Source organism: Hyperolius riggenbachi, chromosome 12, assembly GCF_040937935.1.
Source record: "Hyperolius riggenbachi isolate aHypRig1 chromosome 12, aHypRig1.pri, whole genome shotgun sequence".
Classification (NCBI taxonomy): Eukaryota; Metazoa; Chordata; class Amphibia; order Anura; family Hyperoliidae; genus Hyperolius; species Hyperolius riggenbachi.
In genome coordinates, this window is record NC_090657.1 from 148364741 (window position 1) to 148388448 (window position 23708).

The 23708-nt window shown below is 44.5% G+C and overlaps 1 long non-coding RNA gene across 1 annotated transcript in view; it reads left to right on the forward strand.

The window, feature by feature from the left end:
* The window catches only part of LOC137541197 (uncharacterized), a 176261-nt gene extending 153016 nt beyond the window's left edge, over positions 1 to 23245 (forward strand). Inside the window, exons 2-3 of the long non-coding RNA XR_011025102.1 lie at positions 22161 to 22304; positions 23132 to 23245. This is a non-coding gene — a long non-coding RNA (uncharacterized lncRNA). The remainder of the gene's footprint in view (positions 1 to 22160; positions 22305 to 23131) is intronic.
* The last annotated feature ends 463 nt before the right edge of the window (positions 23246 to 23708 follow it).

Sequence of the window (23708 nt, forward strand, 5' to 3'; positions counted from 1 at the left end):
GCCACACTTAGCCAGAACGCGTTCTGGCCGGCCAAAGTCCGGAGGAAAAGTGTATTTCTTACATTGGCCGCATCAGCCGGCCACTTCTAGATTGCACCTGCTCCAACGTTTTGTCCTACATTGTCGAAAATGTCCTACGCTAATGACAGAATGATGGAAACTCCATCGAGGAGACCTACAAATCGAAATAACCTACTATGGAAATAGGCTGATTGTATATGTGTTTCACTGTATGTTATTGCTAATAAAGTAAAATGGAAACAAGTTTGAAAAGTTAGCAGTTATAGATGATTAATCTGTGCTCAGGGCGCCTGCACGGCCCCTAGAAAGGGGCCTGCTCATTAGGACACACTTGCCGCTGCACTCCCTCCAACCACAGGCTATTACTCCGCACACCTCTAGGGTAAAACGATGAGGAGAAATGAGAGAACCTAAATGCGCATGTGCAGAGTGGGCGTGGAAAGTACTGAGCTCGCGCAGAAGGTAAAGTAGGCAAAATCGACGCGTAGGACAAAACGTTGGAGCACCGGCCAGAACCCGAAGTGGCCAGACTTCGGGTTCTGGCCGTAACATATATAATGAAAAGCTGGAAAGAGTATGCTATGTGGTATGAACATGAGATTAGCAAACACAAGTGGAAAAGTAATGCATGGTGTCATTTTTTTCCCCCGTGGCCAAAACGCAATGCAAAATGGCAGACAGGAGCAGAAATCGCAGTAGGCCCACAGGAAACCATTACGTGCATTTCTGCATACGAGCTTACACTGAGACAAAACACATGCAGTATTGCCAGGTGTGATCCCAGCCTAAGATTATACCTAGAGACAGGTACTCTTGCTCGTCAGTGGCGAGTTGCTTGAGACTGGGGAAGATGCATTGGATCGCAAAGCAACAGAGGGGAGAGGTCCCATGTTGTGTTACACATGTGCACAGTGACGCATGCAGTACATGAAAGGTACCTGTATGCCTAATTCCAACACTCCTTTCGAGTAATACCAGTTGCCTGGCTGTCCTGCTGATCATCTGCCTCCAAAACTTTTAGCCATAGACCCTGAACAAGCATGCAGCAGTTCAGGTGTTTCTGACATTATTGTCAGGTCTGACAAGATTAGCCGCATGCTTGTTTCTAGTGTGATTCGGACACTACTGCAGCCGAATAGACCAGCAGGAATGCCAGGCAACTGATGTTGTTTAAAAGAAAATAAATATTGCAGAATCCATTTCCCTCTCACTACAGTGGTTCTTTAACCACTTGCCGACCGCCTTCAGCCGAGGGGCGGCGGCAAAGTCCGGGCCGGAACGACCGCAATACGCCCATCTGCCGTCGGGAACAGGCTCAGTAACCCGCCGGCGGGTTTCAAACACTGCAATCTGGCCGATAGAAGTGTATATACACTTTGTTTACAGTAACAAAGTGTATTATGGTAGTAACAAGAGAAACAAAATAGAGAACCGGGCACCAGCCAGCAGGAATTGCTGCACACAACACCTTTAATACATCCCCAAGGTTCCTGACAGATTATTGCAAAAGCCTGACAGCCGTTTCACAGATAGAACTGCTTCTTCAGAGGCAACAATAGTGCTATTGTTGCCTCTTGTTACCACATTATATGCTGAGTGATCCGGAGGCACAGCTTCTAACTCCTGCTACCCCCTTGGGTCTGCCCACCAGGGTATCTAGTGCCACTCTACGTGTCTACTCTCTAAAGTGTATTATACAGGCTGCCTCCTCCTCTGATGGTCTCTTTGTCGTGCGACCATCAGAGAGGACGGCAGCCCTGTAAGTGCACACAAACACACACAAACACACACACATTCACAGACCCCCCCCCCCCCCGATCGCCCACCCCACCCTTCAGAACCCCCCCTGACCACCCCAGCAAACCACAGTTTGCACCCAAGCACCCCCCTAAAAACCCATCAATCGTCCCTGTCACTAACTGTCAACGCCATCCCCTAGATTAGGTCCCTAACTGCCCCCTAAGGTCCCCTGATCACCCCCCCTACCCACAGATCCCCCCCAGACCACCCCCCTGTATACTGTATACATCTATCTTACCCACTGATCACTTGTCTATCACCCCTTGTCACCACCACCCATCAGAGCAGACCCTAAACTGTCCCTTGGGGGCACCTGATCACCTGCCCAGACCCTCAGACCCCCCTCCTGATAACCTTCCCAGTGCATTGTTTACATCTATTCTCCCCTGTAATCACTCACTGATCTCCCATCGGTCACCCCCTGTGTCTGCCACCCATCAGATCAGGACCCAGTCTAACCCCCCCCCCCCCCCCCCAATCACCTTCCCAGTGCATTGTATTCGATTGTGCTGTAATTGTATTTGATTGACCTGACATTGTATTTGATTGTGATGTAATTGTATTTGATTGTCCCATGATCGGCTTTGATTGTCCCGTGATTTGAGTGCCCTGTGATTGGCCTGCGATTGCCTTTGATTACCTTGTGATTGGCTTTGATCGGCTTTGTTTTCTCGTGATTGGCTTTGATTGTCCCGTGATTGTTTCTGATTGCCTCTGATTCCCCACTCGCCACCACCCCCAACCCACCCCAGATCACCCCGTCACTATCCTAGTGATCTAAAAACAGTGATCAGTGAAAACTGACACTTTTTTAGTATCACTAGTGTTAGCATTTAGGCCAGTTAGCTAGGCCCCTTTGTTAGTGTCATTTAGTGCTCAGCCCACTGCACCACAGTCACTAATTAGCATCATTACTGTCGCTAATAAACATTGGTACTATATAGTATCTGTAAGTGATCATTACTGATCGCAGTCAGATCTATATTAGGGTCACTAGGATCCACAAAAAAACGCAGTGTTTGCCCGATCAGGCCTGATCGTTCACCTGCACTTGCGTTCAGCCCGCCCCTCCACAGTGACAGAATTTTTGTATTCTGATCACTGCAAAAAAACACTGTACAATAGCTGTGGCACTGTAAAGATCAGTTTAGATTTTTTTGTAATCAAAACTCAGTGATCACAGCTTTCTGCTCCTCAAGTACTCCCTTTGGCTAGGTAGGTGCTCTTTTTTCTGGGTAGTCTCAGAGGAATACCCCCTAAATTTAGCAGTCCACCACGGCAAGAAAGGGGTATTCAGATGATGAGGCGTACAGGTACATGGCCCAGTCGGATGAGGACGATTGGGACGACTCATTCGACAAATCTTCTGAGTCAGAGTTTGAACCTGTAGACAGCAGTGGCTCACTGACCGATAGCGATGACGAGGTTGAGGTCCCGGCTAGAGCCAGGCGTACCACACCCCATGTCACTGGAACGCAGGTAGCGCAGGATCTGCCTCAAGGGCAGCAGAGTGGTGCTAGTGCTGGTCTGATATTTCATGGTGAGGCAGGCACCAGCAGCACAGCATCTCCTGGACTTAGCACCAGTGCTTCCTTATACCCTGGTGAAGTGGCGAGCACCAGCATGGAAGTTAAAACTGGTTCGGTGGCACATGCAGTAAGACCCCGGTCGCAGCCACCAAGAAGACGGGCCCGTACTACCCCTAGTTTACCAGAGGTGCTGGCAAATCCTGATTGGCATTCCCCTGATTCCGCCACACCCGTACTGCCCCCTTTCACCGCCCAGTCTGGAGTCCAGGTGGAGACAGATAATCTTGGATCAGCCCTAGACTTTTTCTATCTGTTCATCACCCAGGATCTCTTAGACTTAGTCGTGGCAGAGACCAACCGTAAGGCTACACAATTTATAACCGCCAATCCGAATCGCTTCCTTGCCCAGCCTTTTCGGTGGAAACCAATCCAAGTTTCCGAACTTAAAATTTTTTTGGGCCTTCTCCTTCACATGGGACTAGTCAAACAGAATGTGTTGCGGTCTTATTGGTCTACGGACGCAGCACATCACGTTCCCTTGTACTCTGCTGCCATGTCCAGGACACGATTTGAGAACATCCTGCGCTTCCTCCACTTCAATGACAACGAAACCTGTCATCAAAGTGACCACCCTGCTTATGACCGGCTCCACAAAATCGGCCCCTCATAGACCACCTGTCATCCAGATTTGCAGATGCTTATACCCCTGAACAGGACATCTGCGTAGTCGAGTCCCTCATACGTTTTACTGGGCGCCTTCGCATCAAACAGTACATCCCAAGCAAGCGCGCCGGTATGGGGTGAAACTGTATGAGCTCTGTGAAAGGGCCACAGGCTATACATCTTATTTTAGGGTCTATGAGGGAAAAGACTCTAAATTGGAGCCGGTCGGATGCCCTGACTACCTGGGGAGCAGTGGAAAGGTTGTGTGGGACTTGGTGTCAACCCTGTTCCAGAAGGGGTACCATCTTTATGTGGACAATTATTACTCAAGTGTGGCCCTATATCAGCACTTAAAGATAGAAGGAATCCGATGCTATGGCACTGTGTGGCCTAGTCGCCGGGGCTTCCCCCAACGGCTCGTTACCACCAGACTTCCACGGGGGCAGAGGGCTGCCTTGTGTACTGACGACCTGCTCGCGGTAAAATGGAAGGACAAGAGGGACGTTTACTTTCTGTCCACCATTCACGCAGACACGACAGTAGAAATTCAACGGCGAACTGAGGTCATTGAAAAACCCCTTGTCGTCCACGACTATAATACTAACATGGGAGGGGTGGACTTCAATGACAAGAGGTTAGCGCCCTATTTAATTTCTGGGAAACAAGATGCTGGTATAAAAAAAGTGTCTTTTTATCTCATTCAATTGTCAGTTTACAACAGCTTTGTTCTCTACAGTAAGGCTGGGAGAACTGGATCTTTTCTTCAATTTCAGAAACAGATCGTTATGGAACTCCTGTATAAAGCGGGGCCGTGGCCCAACCCCCAGATGCAACTAGCCGGCTGCATGGAAGGCATTACGCCTATCCAATTCCGTGTGCCCCAGGTCAACGCATCCAAAGAAAACATTGTCGTGTCTGCAGCAGGGCTGTAATAAGGCGTGCCACCACTGTTGACTGTCCCACCTGTCCTGACCAGACTGGCCTATGCCTAGGGGAGTGTTTTGAGAGGTACTATGAGCAGGTACACTATTAGAGAGTAGGAAACTCCAGAAACAGCAGTAGGCACACAAGGGTTTCTCAGTGCTATTTCACACTGGTGCGATGTGTTAGGGCAAATTGCCTAGCGAAAGTCACACTTTGCGATCCCCCCCTACGCCGGAAGTGCTTGACTTAACACTAGTGCATGCCTACGTTACTGCGTGGCTTCTGCGGCAATTTAGGTCGGCCCGGAAGTCATGTTAGTCTATGGCGACGCAGTTAATTACTAGGCCGAATGCTACTCTTGTGGTATTCCCTGAAGGTCTGTTTTGGGCGATACGGTGCGGCAGGCTCGACCTACTGGATATGCCAATATGCAGCGTGAAACCAAGTATCTGGTTTCGAGAGACCCTAATACACAGGGCTGCCAGAAACCTATCATTCCACTCGGGACAGAATGCGTAATGTACTTCGCCACAACTCTGTGTGATTTGCACTTCGTACACTATCCCATGGGGGGGAAGGGGGAGGTTTGTCCTCGGAAGGTAAGTTAAAAAACAAACAAAAAAAACAAAACAAAAACAAAACAAAAAAAACCGGTGAGCAAAAAAGTTAATGTTTGGTTCACAATGTTAAGGTTTTGTTTGAAAAAGTTTATAAATGGTAATGAAGTTTTTGCTTTTCTACTTGCTTGTTTTTTTTGTTTTGTTTTGTTTTCTCTTTTTTTCCATCCATAACCCTTCCAGGTGGACCGAGTGACCGACCCACCAGCTGCAGCACTGATGGTGCATCCTGACAGAAGCATTGTGCGTCTGTCAGATTACACACAAGTCGGTGCATGCAGCGCTGCAGGACGAGATTTCTCCTCCGCAGTAAAAAAGATACGTTTGCCGAGGCATATGAGCGGAGGGGCGGTGTTGGAGTTCCTATGCTTTGGCAAGCACTTTGTATCAAAAAAGAACTCTGGCAATGATTTGTTCATCCACATCGATCGGTGTGAATGGAGAAATCGGGTTTGCCAGGGCATGCGAGCTGAGTGGGTTTGGACGTCTTTGGGTGGCAGCTTCTATGTCCTGGCAAATGCCTTCCCCTTTTTTTTTTTTCAAATTTTTGGGCAGATATTTTTTCATCCACATGAATTGATTGATTGTTTGACATTCATTTTTCCTTTCAGCCCAGAGTGCATCACCCGTATGCCCAAAATAAGGAGTATAGCAGAAACTCCTAATACTGGCCATACATGTAATGATTGCAGAGACCCTAAAATGCCAGGACAGACGCCATGGATGATGACATTTTGGAAAGAGGACACCCCAAAGTATTCCGTGAGGTGCATGGTGAATTCATAGAAGATTTTATTTTTTGTCACAAATTAGCAGAAATTGTTGTTTTGTTTTTTTGTGATATTTTCCGCTAACTTGTGACAAAAAATAAAATTTTCTATGAACTCACAATGCCCCTCATGGAATACCTTGGCGTGTATTCTTTCCAAAATGGGGTCATTTGTGGGGTTTGTTAACTGTCCTGGCAAGTGGGGGGGGGGGGGGCTAAATTGTAAGCACCCCTGTAAAGCCTAAAGGTGCTCATTGGACTAGGCCCCTTAGCGCAGTTAGGCCGCAAAAAAAAGTGCCACACGTGGTATTGCTGTACTCAGAAGAAGTAGTGTAATGTGTTTTGGGGTGTATTTTTACACATACCCATGCTGGGTGAGAGAAATATCTCTGTAAATTAAATTTTTTTTTACACACAATTGTCCATTTACAGAGAGATTTCTCCCACCCAGCATGGGTATGTGTAAAAATACACCCCAAAACACATTATACTACTTCTCCTGAGTACGGCGATACCACATGTGTGACACTTTTTTGCAGCCTAGGTGGGCTAAGGGGCCCAACGTGCAATGAGTACTTTTAGGATTTCACAGGTCATTTTGAGACATTTGGTTTCAAGACTACTCCTCACGGTTTAGGGCCCCTAAAATGCCAGGACAGTAAAGGAACCCCACAAATGACCCCATTTTAGAAAGAAGACACCCCAAGGTATTCTGTTAGGAGTACAGAAATCTGCTGCCAATCTGATTGCATTTTGTGGGGAAATCTGCTGCCAATCTGATTGCATTTTGTGAGGAAATCTGCTGCCAATCTGATTGCATTTTGTGGGAAAATCTGCTGCCAATCTCATTGCATTTTGTGGGAAAATCTGCTGCCAATCTCATTGCATTTTGTGGTCGGCCGGCCCTCCATCATGTGGACTATTGTGCGCCACTGTCCTCGGTACGATGTTCTCCTTTTTGGGGTTCGGCAAGTGGCCACCCTAGTGGGCTGGCTGGTGAAGAGGCAGGAGATGTGTGGGAACTGGGGAGTTGATGCCTCTGGTTTCCGGCTGTGGCCTGCCTGCTGTGAGGCAGGCCTGCCAGCCAGGCCAACATATGGGCATCATGATGGGTGGATGATGGCAGTCCCAGTGGCACACAATGCAGTGTGTTAGTGGTGGGTTGGCCTGGGCCTGGTTGACGCCAATTGCATACACACAGGGAGGAGGATGAGGCCCCAGGGCCAGCTGTGTATTGTGGGGGTTGGTGCGGTGCTGGCAGCAAATGATGCACAAGGAGGCCCCCAGGAACAGGGAGTTGTTGTGGTTGAGTAGGGGATGGGTGAGATGGCGTGTTTTTTTTGGGGGGGTGACCAGACTGTGTGTGTTGTGGGGGGGTCGGTTGGAGCGGTGCTGGCAATGACACACAAGGAGGCCCCTAGGGACAGGGAGTTGTTCTGGGGGATGGTCATAGTGGACTATGCTTTGGCAGCACTTTACAGAGTACATATTCATGTCCCTGCCTATCCTCAGAGGTACTCACAATATATTCCTACCATAGTCATAATCTAATGTCCTACCATATTACTATTACGTATTTGTATAGCACTGACATCTCTTGCAACACTTTACAGAGTACATAGTCATGTCACTGACTGCCCTCAGAGGAGCTCACAATCTAATTCTGTCAGTCTAATGCCCTACCATATTATTATGTATTTATATAGCACTGACATTTATTTATTTATTTATTTGTTGTATTTATAAAGCGCCAACATATTACGCAGCGCTGGACATTAATTTAGGTTACAGACAATATTTAGGGGTGACAAACAGCAATATGACAATACAGGAATACAAGAAAACCAGATCACACAGCACAGTATGAGTACAAGGTAATGCTTAGTCAGTCACTGGATGGGAGCATGGAGTTAGGCAAGTTAGGTTCACTCAAATGCATAGCATGGGTGCACAGTAATAGAGGTGCATGATCAGGTAGGACACAAAAGGAGTGAGGACCCTGCCCAAAGGCTTACAATCTAGAGGGAGAGGTAGGGACACGAGAGGTAGGGGACCAGAGTTCGGCTGTGGGTTTAGAGCAATTGTGAGGGGTGGTAGGCAAGAGTGAAAAGGTGAGTTTTGAGGGCCTTCTTGAAGGTGTTGAAGGAGGGGGCTGCCCTAATGGGTGGAGGTAGGGAGTTCCATAGTGTCGGAGCGGCTCTTGAGAAGTCTTGGAGGCGTGCATGGGACTGGGTGATGCGGGGGACGGTCAGGCGAAGTTCATTGGAGGAGCGGAGTGAGCGGCTTGGTGTGTATCTCTGAGTAAGATCAGAAATGTAGGTTGGACAGGTTTTGTGGATGGATTTGTAGGTCAGACACAATATCTTGAATCTGATTCTGGACTGGATAGGAAGCCAGTGGAGGGATTCACGGAGGGGAGCCGCCCTGGTGGAGCGATGGGAGGAGTGGATAATTCTGGCAGCCGCATTCATGATGGACTGCAGTGGGGCTATTCGGGTCTTAGGGAGTCCAGACAGAAGGGCATTGTAGTAGTCGAGGCGGGAAATTATGAGGGAATGGATGAGGAGTTTGGTGGTGGCAGGGGTCAGGAAAGGGCGAATCTTACAGATGTTACGAAGGTGGAAGTTGCAGGACTTTGTGAGGTTTTGGATGTGGGGAGTGAAGGAGAGTGCGGAGTCCAGGGTGACACCCAGACAGCGGGCTTGAGAGGTAGGGTGAATAGTAGTGTTGTTAACAGTGACCTGCACATCTGGGAGGTCCAGGGATGACCGGGGTGGGAAGATCATAAATTCCGTTTTGTCTAGATTTAGTTTTAGGAACCTAGCGGACATCCAGGAGGAGATGGCAGATAGGCAGGAGGAGACCTTGTTCATGGTAGTGTTGGATATGTCAGGGGTGTGGAGATAGATTTGGGTGTCATCTGCATACAGATGATAGTTAAAACCCATGGAGGAGATAACCTTGCCAATGGAGGATGTGTATAGGGAGAACAGTAGGGGGCCAAGGACCGAGCCTTGGGGGACTCCCACTGAGAGGTGGTTGGGGGTGGACGAGGACTCATTGAAGGAGGTCGTGAAGGAGCGGTTGGAGAGGTAGGATGAAAGCCAGGTCAGGGCGAGATCGTGAATGCCCATGGATTGGAGGGACTGGAGGAGTAGGGGATGATCTACTGTATCAAAAGCTGCTGAAAGGTCAAGGAGGAGGAGAATGGTGTATTTACCTTCAGCTTTAGCTAAGGCAAGGTCATTGACCACTTTGGTGAGAGCCGTTTCGGTTGAGTGGGCAGGCCGAAATCCAGATTGCAGTGGGTCTAGTAGTGAGTTGGCATTGAGGTACTGGGTCAGGCGTTTGTGAAACAGACACTCAAGGAGTTTTGAGGCGAAGGGGAGGAGGGAGATCGGGCGGTAGTTGGAGGGTAGCGAGGGGTCGAGGGAGGGTTTCTTGAGCAGCACTTTACAGAGTACAAAGTCATGTCACTGACTGTCCTCAGAGGAGCTCACACTCTAATCCTACCATAGTCCTAGTCTAATGTCCTACCATATTATTATAATGTATTTATATAGCAGTGACATCTTCTGCAGCACTGTACAGTGTGCATAGTCATGTAACTTACTGTCCTCAGAGGAGCTCACAGTCTAATCCCTACCATAGTCATAGTCTAATGTCCTACCATATCATTATTATGTATTTATATAGCACTGACATCTTCTGCAGCACTTTACAGAGTATATAGTCATGTCACTGACTGTCCTCAGAGGAGCTCACAATGTAATCAATTTCATATGTATGGTAAATATGACATTAATTTATATTAATATTACTTTATATAAATACTATGCAAAGATTTGCTAGGCAGCGTGTGTCTCAATTACAATGCTGCTATGTACATTTGGCCTTGTCCATGATACATCATGACCACACCCACCTTCAGGTGCATGGTCACGCCGCTTTTCAACGCGATCATGGGATGTGTGGGCCTCAGGTTGAAATTTCTCTGGTGGGTCCCCAGGGTCCCAGTCCGACCTGGATTCCAGCTAATTACGTGATAGAATTTAGCCGGTAAATTCAGTACTCCTGAAGAAGTAAATATTATATGGTCCCATGTTTCACAAAACACGTCGAGAAAATTGATTGTTTACCTCGGCTATACATAAACTAAGTGTTAAAAAAATGGATATATTTGTCCCAAAGAGGATTTCCATACTTATATAATGGTGGACATGATATAAGGGACAATTTCCAGTTTCATGGTCTTATTGGGAACTATACATAATGTTTGTAAACTGTTTAATCCTGACTTTGCTGTAATGGCTTTGCGGATACTGTGTATTTGTATTTATGTGATTTTATGTTTTATTTTTTTTAAGATTTATAATAAACTGATGTTTTAATTGGTTATTGAATGATTTGGGTCAATACATGCCTATTGAGGTTGATGACAAGGTTTTGTCTACAGTTCATCCCCTTTAAAGAGAATCTGATCCAAAAATATAAACTCAAAATAACAATACACAGGTCATACTTATCTCCTGTGTAGTCTACTACTCAATCTCTTTCTCCTCTCCTGCGCCCCATTTGTCCGCTGTGATCAATGGATTTCTCCGTCCTCCATTTTAAAAATGGCCATTACCCCATAACAGCTTCCTGGTCAGCACACTGTTAAACTGTAATATCCACTTGAGCCATAGGGAAACATGGACATTACCTTACACATTGAGTTGTAACTGACAGCTGCTGATATATAACTGACAGCAACTGGTATATTTCAGTTCTGACAAAATATTGTCAGTCCTGGGAGGGATCACTGTAAGAAGAAAATGGTGAGCTTCTGAGAGGAACTGGTGGTGAGGTTAGTATGGAATATTCATTTACAGCTACGTCATATGGTTATTTTAAATAATTTTACTCACTTCAGGTTCCCTTTAACTACAACACTGGCCCCATAAAAACCCCAAACCACGCCGTCACAACAACAAAAAACTGGTCACCCCTGACGTCCATCCCGAACCTTCTAAATCAATTACATCCACCCAACGTACTGGAGCTGACAAACCGACCTTCATCAAATCCAGAATACAATTTTGCCGGCAAAAATCCTCCGCCGTCTCTAGTTCCCACAACACCGACAAAAACATTAGAACCCAATGGGAATGACAATCTCTCCCCCCTACGACAAGGTTCGGAACATAACTCATCAATCAGAGCCTCTCAAATCAGTGTTTGCGGATTAGATCCCATATCACCTAACTTCTCTATCCACGAAAGTTCCCAACCTAGTCCAGTTATCGATGAAAAAACCTCGCCATCAGCAAATAAAAATCCAAACATGAAACAACCACCCAGTTCCTCTCAAACCTCTATCAACAATTTTTTTCAATCAAATGAAAACAATCCTACCATCCCACAGATGACCATGGCCAATTTCAACACAACCCTCACCTCCTCTTTTTTAGACCTTGCCCTAACTCTATCCCAGAACATACTTTCAACCCAACTACCCAGTCCAAAAGTATCTTGCATGATATTACAACCAAAGAAAAAAAGGCCTCTACCAGACTCAGAAAAAGAGGGAAGCGAGGTAAAAGAAAAACGAAACAAACACTAACCAACAAATCCATAGCCACTAATACACAGACCCAATGCATTTTCAATTTGTCGGACCACTTACTTTCCCAGAGTGAAACTACGTTACTTGAAAAAGGGATATCCTTTTGTCCAACCAATCAGTCAAATATTTTCGAGATTTTCTCCGACTTGAACGCTTACATCCGCAAACTAACACTAAAACAGCATTTTGCAATAAAGAAACTGAACCCATCACCTACCATGGACCCCAGGGCCCTCATCATCACCAACAATGAATCATTACCGCTCTGCACAATATCCCCTGCTTAAAGGAGTACTATCGATTGAAACGACTTTTTTTTTTAATACTGTATATTAGTGTACACATTACCACTAGTGCTAGGGGCACTTTATTTATTCACCCAGGTCTCTCTCTTGCTATCCCTGCTTAAAAATTCATTTCTCACACAGCTCATAGTAGTTTGGGTCACCCTGAGCTGCTTGGTTACTCTGTCACACAGCTCACAAATATATTTCAGTGTCACTCACAGCATGCAGCAGACATGAGGAGAAATAGGCTGATCTGAGGTGGTAACAGGTAACTAAATGAGCTGGAATATTGCTGGAATATAACTAGCTATAAACAATAGTCTGTGTTTACACTCAGTCTGGCTGCCTGCTTGTGGCGATTCACTCCAGGCTGCATCCACTTTACAAGCTGCTGAGAGGGGCAGACCACTGTCTACAATTAGCATTATTAGTATCTTTATCAGTCAAGAGAAGCAAAGATAATAAACACACATTGCTAGAATCTTTAACCCCTTACCACCATATCAATAAGATTCTTTCAGCAAGGTGATAATTAAACTATAAACTGAGGAGTTGATAGCAACTCCCCTGTGCAGACATGGGCTTAGCCCTCTGGGAGCAGTCAGTATTAGATACATTTGTATCAAACACTGACGGCCAAAACTGACGGAGGATTTTACAGCTGAGAGGAACAGCTGTGTGAGGAATCAAATTGCTCCTAGTACTTGTCCTAATGTGTGCTACAACATACAGCATTTAAAAATAAATGCATACATCGATAGTATTCCTTTAAATTAGTTCAGAGCAATTCATCACCACACAACTCAAAGGCAGATCACACTTCTATCCTGTGGCATCTAAAGGTAATCACATCGACACATTCTATTCCATAGTACTTCATGACCTACAGACTCTTCACACCAACAGCTCCAAAACCTCGTCTAATCTTTCCCGCCCACAAAAGGCAGCCATCAGATCACTCCAGAAAAATCACAATTTAATCATTAAACCAGCAGACAAGGGGGGAGGGATTGTCATTCTAAATACAAAAGACTACCTGGAGGAAGTGGACCGTCTTTTAGGCGATGAAAAATATTATGAGATCCTAGACACAGATCCTACCTTAGAACTCAATAAGAACCTAAAATCCTTCATCAATGAAGTCCTACTCAACAATATTTCCAAAAATGAAAGGAACTATATTATCAATCCCCACCCAAAAACACAATTTTTTTACTATCTACTCAAGATCCAAAAAACCTTACATAGACCACCTGGACGTCCCATCATATCCGGCATTAACTCCCTCACTAGCAATTTATCACGGTGTGTGGATCATCACTTACAACCCCATGTGCAATTTCTCAACTCCTACCTAAAAGACTCCTCCCATCTCATTAACGTCCTTGGCACTATTAGTTGGTGTGATAATTATCTATGGCTCAAATGTGACGTTACATCATTATATACAAACATACCGCACTCCTATGGCCTCTCTGCTATTAAACATTTTTTGTCCACTAACTTGTCTATGCCCCACAGTCAACAATCCTTCTTAATCCAATGCACCAAATTTATTTTACAAAACATTCACGTTTATCGACAAGGTCTACCATTAGACAAATGGCACAGCGATGGGGTCGTCGTTCGCTCCATCCTATGCAAATCTGTCCATGGGCCTCCTAGAACTTCAAAAAATGCATCCCAATAATCCATTCATAGAGAATATTGTCTTTTACAAACGCTACATCGACGATCTCATCTTCATATGGAGAGGTGACACTGAACTCATCCCCATCTTTATAAATTATAAAACTCAAATGTTTACAATTCACTTCTCACAACAACCCTACTACTATAGAATTTCCGGATCTCACCCTATTCATTGAATCGAGCCGTATTAAAGCCAAGACTTATTTTAAAAAGGTGGATGCAAACAATTATATTCATTTTGATAGCTTCCATCATCGCCCTTGGACCATTAATACTCCATATAGTCAGTTCAAAAGAATACATAAAAATTGTACAGATATTGAAGATTATGATACACAATCTGAAATTCTCACAGAAAAATTTATTTCACGTAAGTACCCAAAAAAACTCAAAAGATGCAAAATTTAAAGCTAAAATAAAGAAATCCAACTCCATCTGCCAATTTCACTGATTTGATCACAACCAATCAGCCACGATTTATCACATGATACAATGCTCAACACCCCCAAATCTGATCCATCCTGAACAAGAGATGGGAGATTCTGCTACAGGATCCATACCTCCGACCGTCTATTCCACAAACACCGGCCATCACTTTTAGAAGAGCACCTTACTTACGCAGCCTCTTAGCACCCAGCCGTTTCCGTGCCGGAGGGCCTCAACGAAATACTTGAGGAAATTCACTAAATCAAAAATACCAATAATATTTTTTATCCAGTCGCCTCTTTTATCATACTTGCTTTATGTCTGCTGGGCACTCCAGTAACCCTTTTTTTATGCATCTTGTTTTATGTATTTTTTATGTCTATATCTGATTTTATCTTCTGCTTGCTCCCTTTCTCTAAATACTGTATTATTTTATCCCTCTAATAACTTCACAAGCTTTTTATTTTTAGTTCATTTATAGACATGAGTATGTTCTAAAAACATGTTTTACAATTTTTTATATCTTCATAATTTTTACATTGAATACCCCTATCCAATACTACCGACCTTTTTCACTATCTCATCATCTAATTCTACCTTACCAGTTTCTGCCTAGATACTGAGCTAAACTTAGATCTATATCAGCGCTGTCCAGCTGGCGGCCAGCTGGCCGCATTCGGCCCGCCAGGCCTCCTGCTGCGGCCCGCTCTTCTCCCTGAGATGCAGGCATGGCTTGCGCTATGGGCACTATGCCTGCTCCCTCATATAGTTCCCTCTCCTGTGTCCCCGCTGCCTCACAGCTCAGACCTCACAGATCGCGGCGACTGAAGCAAGCAGAGTGCGCATGGTACCCACATACACAGAGTACGTCACATGCGGAAGTGACATCATTAGTCACTTCCGCATGTGAAGTTCAGCCGCGCGGGTGCCATGCGCACTCTGCTTGCTTCAGTCGCCGCAATCTGTGAGTTCTGAGCTGTGAGGCAGCACCAGCGGGGACACAGAAGGCATTGGCGGGCAGCGCTCGGCAGAGATAACTGGAGGGTTGGAGGCACTGGACACCTCTCGCTATCTAACTGGGGGGGGGGCACCTGTCACTATCTAACTGGCGGGACACTATCTAACTGGGTGGGCACCTGTCACTATCTAACTGGGGGGACACCTGTCACTATCTAACTGGGGGGGGGGGGGCACCTGTCACTACTTCAGCTGGGGGGGGGGGGCACCTGTCACTATCTAACTGGGGAGGCACCTGTCACTACCTCAACTGGGGGGCACCTGTCACTACCTCATCCGGCCACACCACAGCATCACCGCCAGCCCGGCCACAGCATCACCGCAAAGCCTTTCAGCCCACACATCATCCCCAATGCGGCCGAAAACAGTAATGCCAGGCCAGCCAGGCACAGCAGCCAGTAGAGGAGAATTTAGAAGCCAGGCGAGAGGTGTCTACCATATTAAAGGGGCATTCTGCCTATTTATGTGAAATGCTGTCTATTTATGTGCCTCATGACTGCTGAATTTGTCGTGTTGGGGGCCTCATGATTGCTGAATTTGTCTTGTTGGGGGCCTCATGATTTGTTGGGGGCATCATGATTGCTGAATTTGTCTTGTTGGGGACCTCAAGATTGCTGAATGTGTCTTGTTGGGAGCCTCATTATTTGTTGCGGGCACCATGATTGCTGAATTTGTCTTGTTGGGGGCCTCAAGATTGCTGAATGTGTCTTGTTGGGAGCCTCATGATTTGTTGGGGGCCTCATGATTGCTAAATTTGTCTTGTTGGGGGCATCATGATTGCAGAATGTGTCTTGTTGGGGGCTCATGATTTGTTGGGGGCCTCATGATTGCTGAATTTGTCTTGTTGGGGGCCTCATGATTGCTGAATTTGTCTTGTTGGGGGCCTCATGATTTGTTGGGGGCCTCATGATTGCTGAATTTGTCTTGTTGGGGGTCACATGATTGCTAACTGCGAGACTATGGAAAAAGCTGAACCATCATGAGACAATAGCATTAAACCTACTTTTTTAGCTTTTTAAAACGGAAAATAAAACTGGGCAGTTGTAAAAAAAAAATAAAAAATAAAGAATACATTTTTCAGGAGTAGGATGGATGAAAATGTTTATCTTCACAGTTTATTTTAAACTTTGATTTTTCATAATGTTCATGTATGAGTTAAAACGTTTGTATGTAGTTTAAATTGCTGTTGCCACTTTGCTATAGATAGATAAAGTGACTTTTGGGTTGCAGTTTGGGCACTCGGCCTCCAAAAGGTTCGCAACCACTGTCCTAATCTAATGTCCCACATTGCTAAGTTCATGTAAATTTGTCTCCACACGTGGCCACACCCACATTCTGATCCATGGATACACGCATTTTTCGGCACGGCGCGCTACGCGCACCACTCTACGCACAACGGAACCCTCATGTTTTTCGGCGCATTGCGTGCGCCACACAACTTCACCGAAATCTTGAATTGCATTTTGTGGAAAGTGCTGCCAATCTAATTGTCTGCGGCTCTAGCAAGAAACTTCGGCCCTCCACCATGGGGTCTGAAAAAAAAAATGGCCCTCCATGCCCGTGAAGTTGGACAGCACTGATCTATATTAACTCCCTTTATCATTTATGCCCACTAGAGGGCACCATTACTCCATGCTAGAGCATTATAGAATAAATACCTAGCCACATATATATAAAAACATTTCCAACAAATTCTTAAATCTACAGGATGGTGGGTGCACCTCCTGGTTCATAATTGCAGTATGTTTTTTAAATTACTTTTTTATATTTTATATTTTACATGGCATCCTATAGAGTACATACTCGGGCCGCGCTCAGTGCCCTCTTTAACATGGCGGACGGAGCACCAACGCATGCGCATTAGCAGTGCATGACATCAGGATACTCACGCCCGCCGTTCCCCGGATGTCTTCTGTATGCGACATATTTGCCGCATAGTCTCGTCCACCCGCCTCGTCATACGTGCGACGCTAGAGTCGCATCAAGTGGGAGAATACCCACACACGCCCCCTCTCCGAATTGGCTAAGGGGCAGATCTTTCACACGTTTAAACGGCAGATCCAGGACACCTTGGCAATGAGGCGCCAGGTGATACCCGGACAGACTGCTGGCGAGTTGCAATGGCTACTACTCTATCTAATTCTTCTATCCTGTCACACTAATGTGTTTTCCTGAAGCAGGAACCCACGCCATTACATTTACATAAGGTCTTTGCACTGTTGATTACTTTTTCCTTTTGCTACACTGCAATGTTATTTTTAATATGCCATTATTGTCACATATTCTATACCCAGCCTCCCAGACCTACCCTACCCAGAAACCACTACTGCACTATGCTCTTGTTTATACCATAACCCCTCCCCCCTTTATAACCACTGGCTACATTGTTCTGTTTGAGCACTGTGCTTACCATAACCTCATCCCTGGTCACTTCTTCCCCCCCCCTACACATGGCAAACGACCACTTTGGTTTAACCTGCAAAACGTGTTGTGAATGTCCCCGGAGTGTACCAATAAATCTACTTTGTTTTTTGAATACACAGCTTGTTGTGTCTGCTTACAGGAGGTAAGTCCACCAACTGCCTCCAAAGCATTTTTAAACCTTTTAACAATTGATTTTATCCTTTTGGCACCTCTTCTCCAATACGCTGAAGTCACCACTGAGGACATCTTGTGGCCAAATTGTAATATTACATCCCCCTTTTTTATTTTTCAGTTTATCATCCCTAGTTACTTTTGTTTTTTATTAACTCCTGACCTCCCACACTCCCCTAAAAGTTACCATTTTTTATTTTTTATTTTATTAAAAAAAAATTACAAATAAAAAAAAAAATACATAAATAGTTACCTTAGGGACTGAACTTTTTTAATATGTATACAAAAACTGTATACTACAATTACTTTTTAAATTATGGGCTTGTAATAGGGATAGACACAAAACTTAAAAAATGCACCTTTATTTCCAAATAAAATATTGGCGCCATACATTGTACTAGGGAAAAATTTTAAACGTTGCAATAAGCGATACAAATGGTCAAATAAAATGTGTGGGTTTTAATTACGGTAGCATGTTTTATTTTGGAACTATAATGGCCGAAAACTGAGAAATAATGAATTTTGTCAATTTTTTTTCTTATTACTCTCATTAAAACTGAGTTAGAATAAAATAATTCTTAGCAAAAAGTACCCCCCAAAGAAAGCCTAATCAGTGGCAAAAAAACCAAGATATAGATTGTTTCATTGTGATAAGTAGGTGAATGAATGGAAGGAGCGCTGACTGGTGAAAATTGCTGTTTTTTTGAGAGGAAAAACCCTTTGAGGTGAAAGGTTAAATTCCATCATTTTTGTTTGTTTGTATTTTTCCAATTGTTTTATAGGGGCATAATTATTATTGGGCTTGTTATAGAGATAGGGATAGGAAATGTATATTTAATTTTTTTTATTGCAATATTCTTTTTGTCCACACATTTTCCTGTCTGGTTAGAACACAGCTCAGGCTAGGTTCCAGCCAACAGGAAAAAGCAGTTACTGTTATTTACAATGGAATGATTACTTTTGTTCGTTGCAACAGCAATCATTTCAACTTTAAACACTTGGATTGGGTTTAGGAACATATTTTCCCATTGACCAATCTGTTCACTACTGTGGGCGCAAAGAGAGCAAACAGACAGGGACGAGGATCTACGCCCCTGGGAGCTCAAATGAGATTTTCAGTGACGTAGATACTCGTCCCAGAGGAGGGTAACTGGTAATTATGGTTTTCTTGAGATTCACTGAAAGTGCTCATCTAGACAGCTCCTGTCATTTACAGAAAAAGTTTCTACATATGGAAGGGCTCTAATGCTGAAAAAATGAAAAAAATATAAAAAAAGATTTATGCAGTACTGATACATTATTATAACAATTTTTCAGGAACTTCTAAGTCCATCTGACGTGAGGTCAAAATTATTACTATGAAGATAATGCTGGTTACTCACCATGTTTTCCAGCTTCCCCTCCTACTTAGTACCCTGCCATAATCTCACGTTTGAAAGCCAGAGCAAATCTGACTGTCAATGCATGTGCAAGAGTGTTGACTCAAATGCCAAACATTACTTCTTGGCAAGCCCACTCCATATCATCTGTCTCTGCTCATCTCCCAAGCACACTACAGGGTACACAAGTGTAAGGATTGATGAGAGTAGGAGGAGTGAGTGGCGACTGACATCCAGGTTGAGGTCCACCATATTGACTGTTGGATTTGCACAGACTGCTCCTAGGCCAACATTCTTCTGCATCCCCTTCCATGTGTAGCGGGTGACCTCTCATTATAAGTGCAACCCCCTGTTCCTTGAGTAGTACAAAAGGTACAACAGCCTTCCTCTTTCAAGTACAGCTCTCTTGGGAAAAGCTTTCCTCTTCCATTGTTGCACCCCATTAGCAGCCTCATTTTCCATATGCAGTAACCTCTTTACCAAGTCCAGCGGCAGGTATGGCATGTGCCATGGGTGCCTTGTACTGGGGGCACGGCTCTTTAGCATCCCTGGTGTTCTCCATACAGATTCTAGTTTTTATCTCGGGTACATTCTGCTGCATGGTTACATCTTTTAGGTAAACAAGCTGCCTAAGTGTTATTGGGGGATATTTATAGGCTCACCTATCGCAATACTCCATTCTTACAGGCCATACTTAACTTCATGTTACAATATTTGGAGGGAGTTCACCCCCCTTGCCTTTCCCCAGGGGTTGTTTTCAATAGGTGCAGTTTTCCCTAGATTTGCCACTGCTGCCATATTTATTTTCTTCAAAACAATGTTTTTTTACTGGCTGTCCCGCTGATCATCTATACCCAGAATAAGTATGCAGATCAGGTGCTTTCACTGAAGTCAGTCCACACCACCTGCATGCTTGTTTCAGGTGTGCAATTCATTCACCTGGGCAGCATTAAATCAGAATGAAACCCAGCATTTCTTATTTGCTCTAAAAAATGATTTACAGCATATTATACTGTATACTACTAGCATTTTTTTTATTAGACCAGCATTCAAAGGGTTACACACAGGACTTTAAAGTTCAGTGCAGAGAAATCTGGATGCATCCGAACGTTAGATAATGTTATCTTGTGTTTACTTAATTGTATCAAGTGAGGAATGTGACACATTCTCTGACTGTACAGAAGCTCCTGGACACAGAGGCTCTATTCACACCTGCGTTTTCAAAACGCAAAAAAGATTGTCGACGTTTTGCAGGAGTGATTTTTCCGCGATTTCACACGGGAAAAAATCACTGTACAGTGCGGCGATTGTCGCTATCGCGTTTAGCACTTCTATAGCACTGAAACGTGATAGCGGGGAAATCGCCTGAAAATGGTGCAGGCGACGCATTTGCATTTGGCATTTTTGCCCGGTTTTGGGCGATTTGCGGCAATTAGCGCAAATCGCCCAAGTAAGAATGAGCCCATAGGGTTTCATTACAAAAAGCGCTAGCGATTGAGCGTTTTGCCGAAATCGCAGCAAGACGCTCCGGTGTGAATGGGGTCAGAGAGACACAAAGCATTTCTGCCTTCAATACATAATGAATAAAACCAGTTATGAATAAAATGCAGAGGCAGCTCCCAAGGTAAAAAAAAACTGTAGTTTTGGGAACTTGTAATTTCTAAATGAATAATACTTATACACAAATGCAAATATGATAACCGTATGGCATATAAAAAGTAGGAAAACATGTTTTTATTGAATATTATGTCAGGGTTTTATACCGCTTTAAAGGGGAACTGAAGAGAGAGGTATATGGAGGCTGTCATGTTTATTTCCTTTTAATCATACCAGTTGCCTGGCAGCCCTGCTGGTCTATTTCTCTGCAGTAGTATCTGATTAAAACCAGAAACAAGCATGCAGCTAGTCTTGTCAGATCAGACTTATAAGTCTGAACCACTGAAACACCTGATCTGCTGCATGCTTGTTCAGGGGCTATGGCTAATAGTATTAGAGGCAGAGGATCAGCAGGGCTGCCAGGCAACTGGTTTTGTCTAAAAGGAAATAAACATGACAGCCTCCATATACCTCTCTCTTCAGTTCCCCTTTAAGTATACCTCTCAGTGACATTTTTAAGGTGCATACACACATCAGACTATAGTCTTTGGAAAATGAAAGATCACAGACCAATCTTACCACCCTTCATGTAGTATGAGAGCCATACAGTCTATTCTATGGAGCTGAACTCCCCATCAGATAAAAATCTTTGCAAGATGCTGCACACACAGATGCTGTACAGACACAAAAGATCAGTATCTGCAAAAGATCTGTTCCTGCCAAAAATCCATTCCTGCAAATTGTAATGATAGTCTATGAGATTTGCAGATCATCATACACACATGATTTAACTGACATTCATCTGCAGATCAGATCCACCAGGATGGATTTTCAGATCTGCGGATGATTGCTTGATCTGCAGATGAATGTCAGTTAAATCATGTGTGTATGATGATCTGCAGATCTCATAGACTATCATTGCAAATTGCAGGAATGGATTTTTGGCAGGAACAGATCTTTTGCAGATACTGATCTTTTGTGTCTGTACAGCATCTGTGTGTGCAGCATCTTGCAAAGATTTTTTTCTGATGTGGAGCTCAGCTCCATAGAATAGACTGTGTAGAGTATGGCTCTCATACTACATGAAGGGTGGTAAGATTGGTCTGCGATCTTTCAGTTTCAAAAGACTATAGTCTGATGTGTGTATGCACCTTTAGTGTTAGATTCTGTTCACAATTAACCTGACACAGTGTTTATTGAGCTCCACCCACCCTGATTTTTTTTTATTTGATGGTAGGTCTGCCAGATGCAGATCCCTGCCCTGAGGTACTAGATGCAACTTTAGGAGAATGTATGGCTGTGTGCGAGATGGATGACGGCTGCAGTAACAACGAGAAATGTTGCCCAAACACTTGTGGGACAAAATCCTGTACTAAAATTGGTAAGGCCAATGTGTGTTAAAGCAAACCTGAAGCAAAATAAACTTATGAGATAATGAATTGTACGTGTAGTACAGATAACAAATAAAACATTAGTTGCAAAGAAAAAATGTCTCATTTTGTTTTCCAGTACAGGAAGAGTTAAAACACTTGAGTAATCTATGCAAAAGAGCTTTTCGGAGCTATTCGACAAACTTGGTTAAACAGTTGTGTTTTCTAGATAGCTTAAAGGGACTCTGAGCAGTGAACAAAAGCAAAATCTGAACTTACCTGGGGCTTTTTACAGCCCACCGTAGGCCGGGAGTTCCCTCGGCATCCTTTTGGCTCCTCTCCCAGTCCCTCCGCAGAAATGGCTCCCGGCAACACCGGGACCGAGTGTTGGGCTCTCTCTTCCTGAAAGATAGCGTTAGTCGTCATCACGGCGTGACAGTATTGCGCATGGCTTCACTGGTGTTCTATGGCTTCACCGCCAATATATCTTCCCTGGTGGACTAGAGTGGGCCACACATAATGCAAAGTGAGGAAACCACTTGAGGGCCAAATATAATGGCCCTGAGGGCCAGAATTGGCCCACAGGCCAGAGTTTGACATGTATAATATAGAGAATGTTTCTATACTCTAGCTACATACCGTAGGTTGCCAGCATTAAAAGATCTTATGGAATTCCATATAATCTCTGTACACGCTGCAAGGAAACCACATCTGTATAGAAGAAGTGGGGATAAAAGGCTAGCATGATTTTAGTGATGATAGGAAAGGTTTCTTAAATAGATGGAACTATGCAATAGGAGTATAGATCCGTTTTAACTAAATGCATTTCTCTTCACAGACTTATCAGCTTCACAAGTAGCAGAATCCTCGGAAGTGAAGAAACCTGACCCAATTGGCAATTCTGTTCCCTTTACAGCTGGATCGTCGCAATAAATACAATTTTACCACCTCAGATGCTTCATGCATTTATTTTAATACTGTTTTCTTAACAAGATCCAAATAGTGTTAGCAGTGAATGCTTTTGCCATGAATGTATTAAAGGACACAAAGTGAGAAGCATATGGAGGCTACCATATTTAATCCTAATAAGGCTTCGTCCATCCTCTTCACCCTCCGGGATCCAGCACTGGCAACTACCTGAAAAAATAGCCGGCAAGGATGTCGGTTGTAACGCAGGAGCCCCTGCATTACTGACCTTTCCTACTCCAGCACAGGTGAAGTAGCGGTTCTCCGGTCGTGCTCCGGCAGAAATAGCAAAGCCCGATGAGTCGTCTGTGCAGAAGAGTGGACCTGATCGGGCTCGGCTATTTCTGCCGCAGCCCATTGGAAAGCCGCTGGAGCACAGGTGGTTATATATACATCACCGCTGTTCGGGGACTGCCACCGTTGGATTCAAAGACATGGGGCTCACTGGC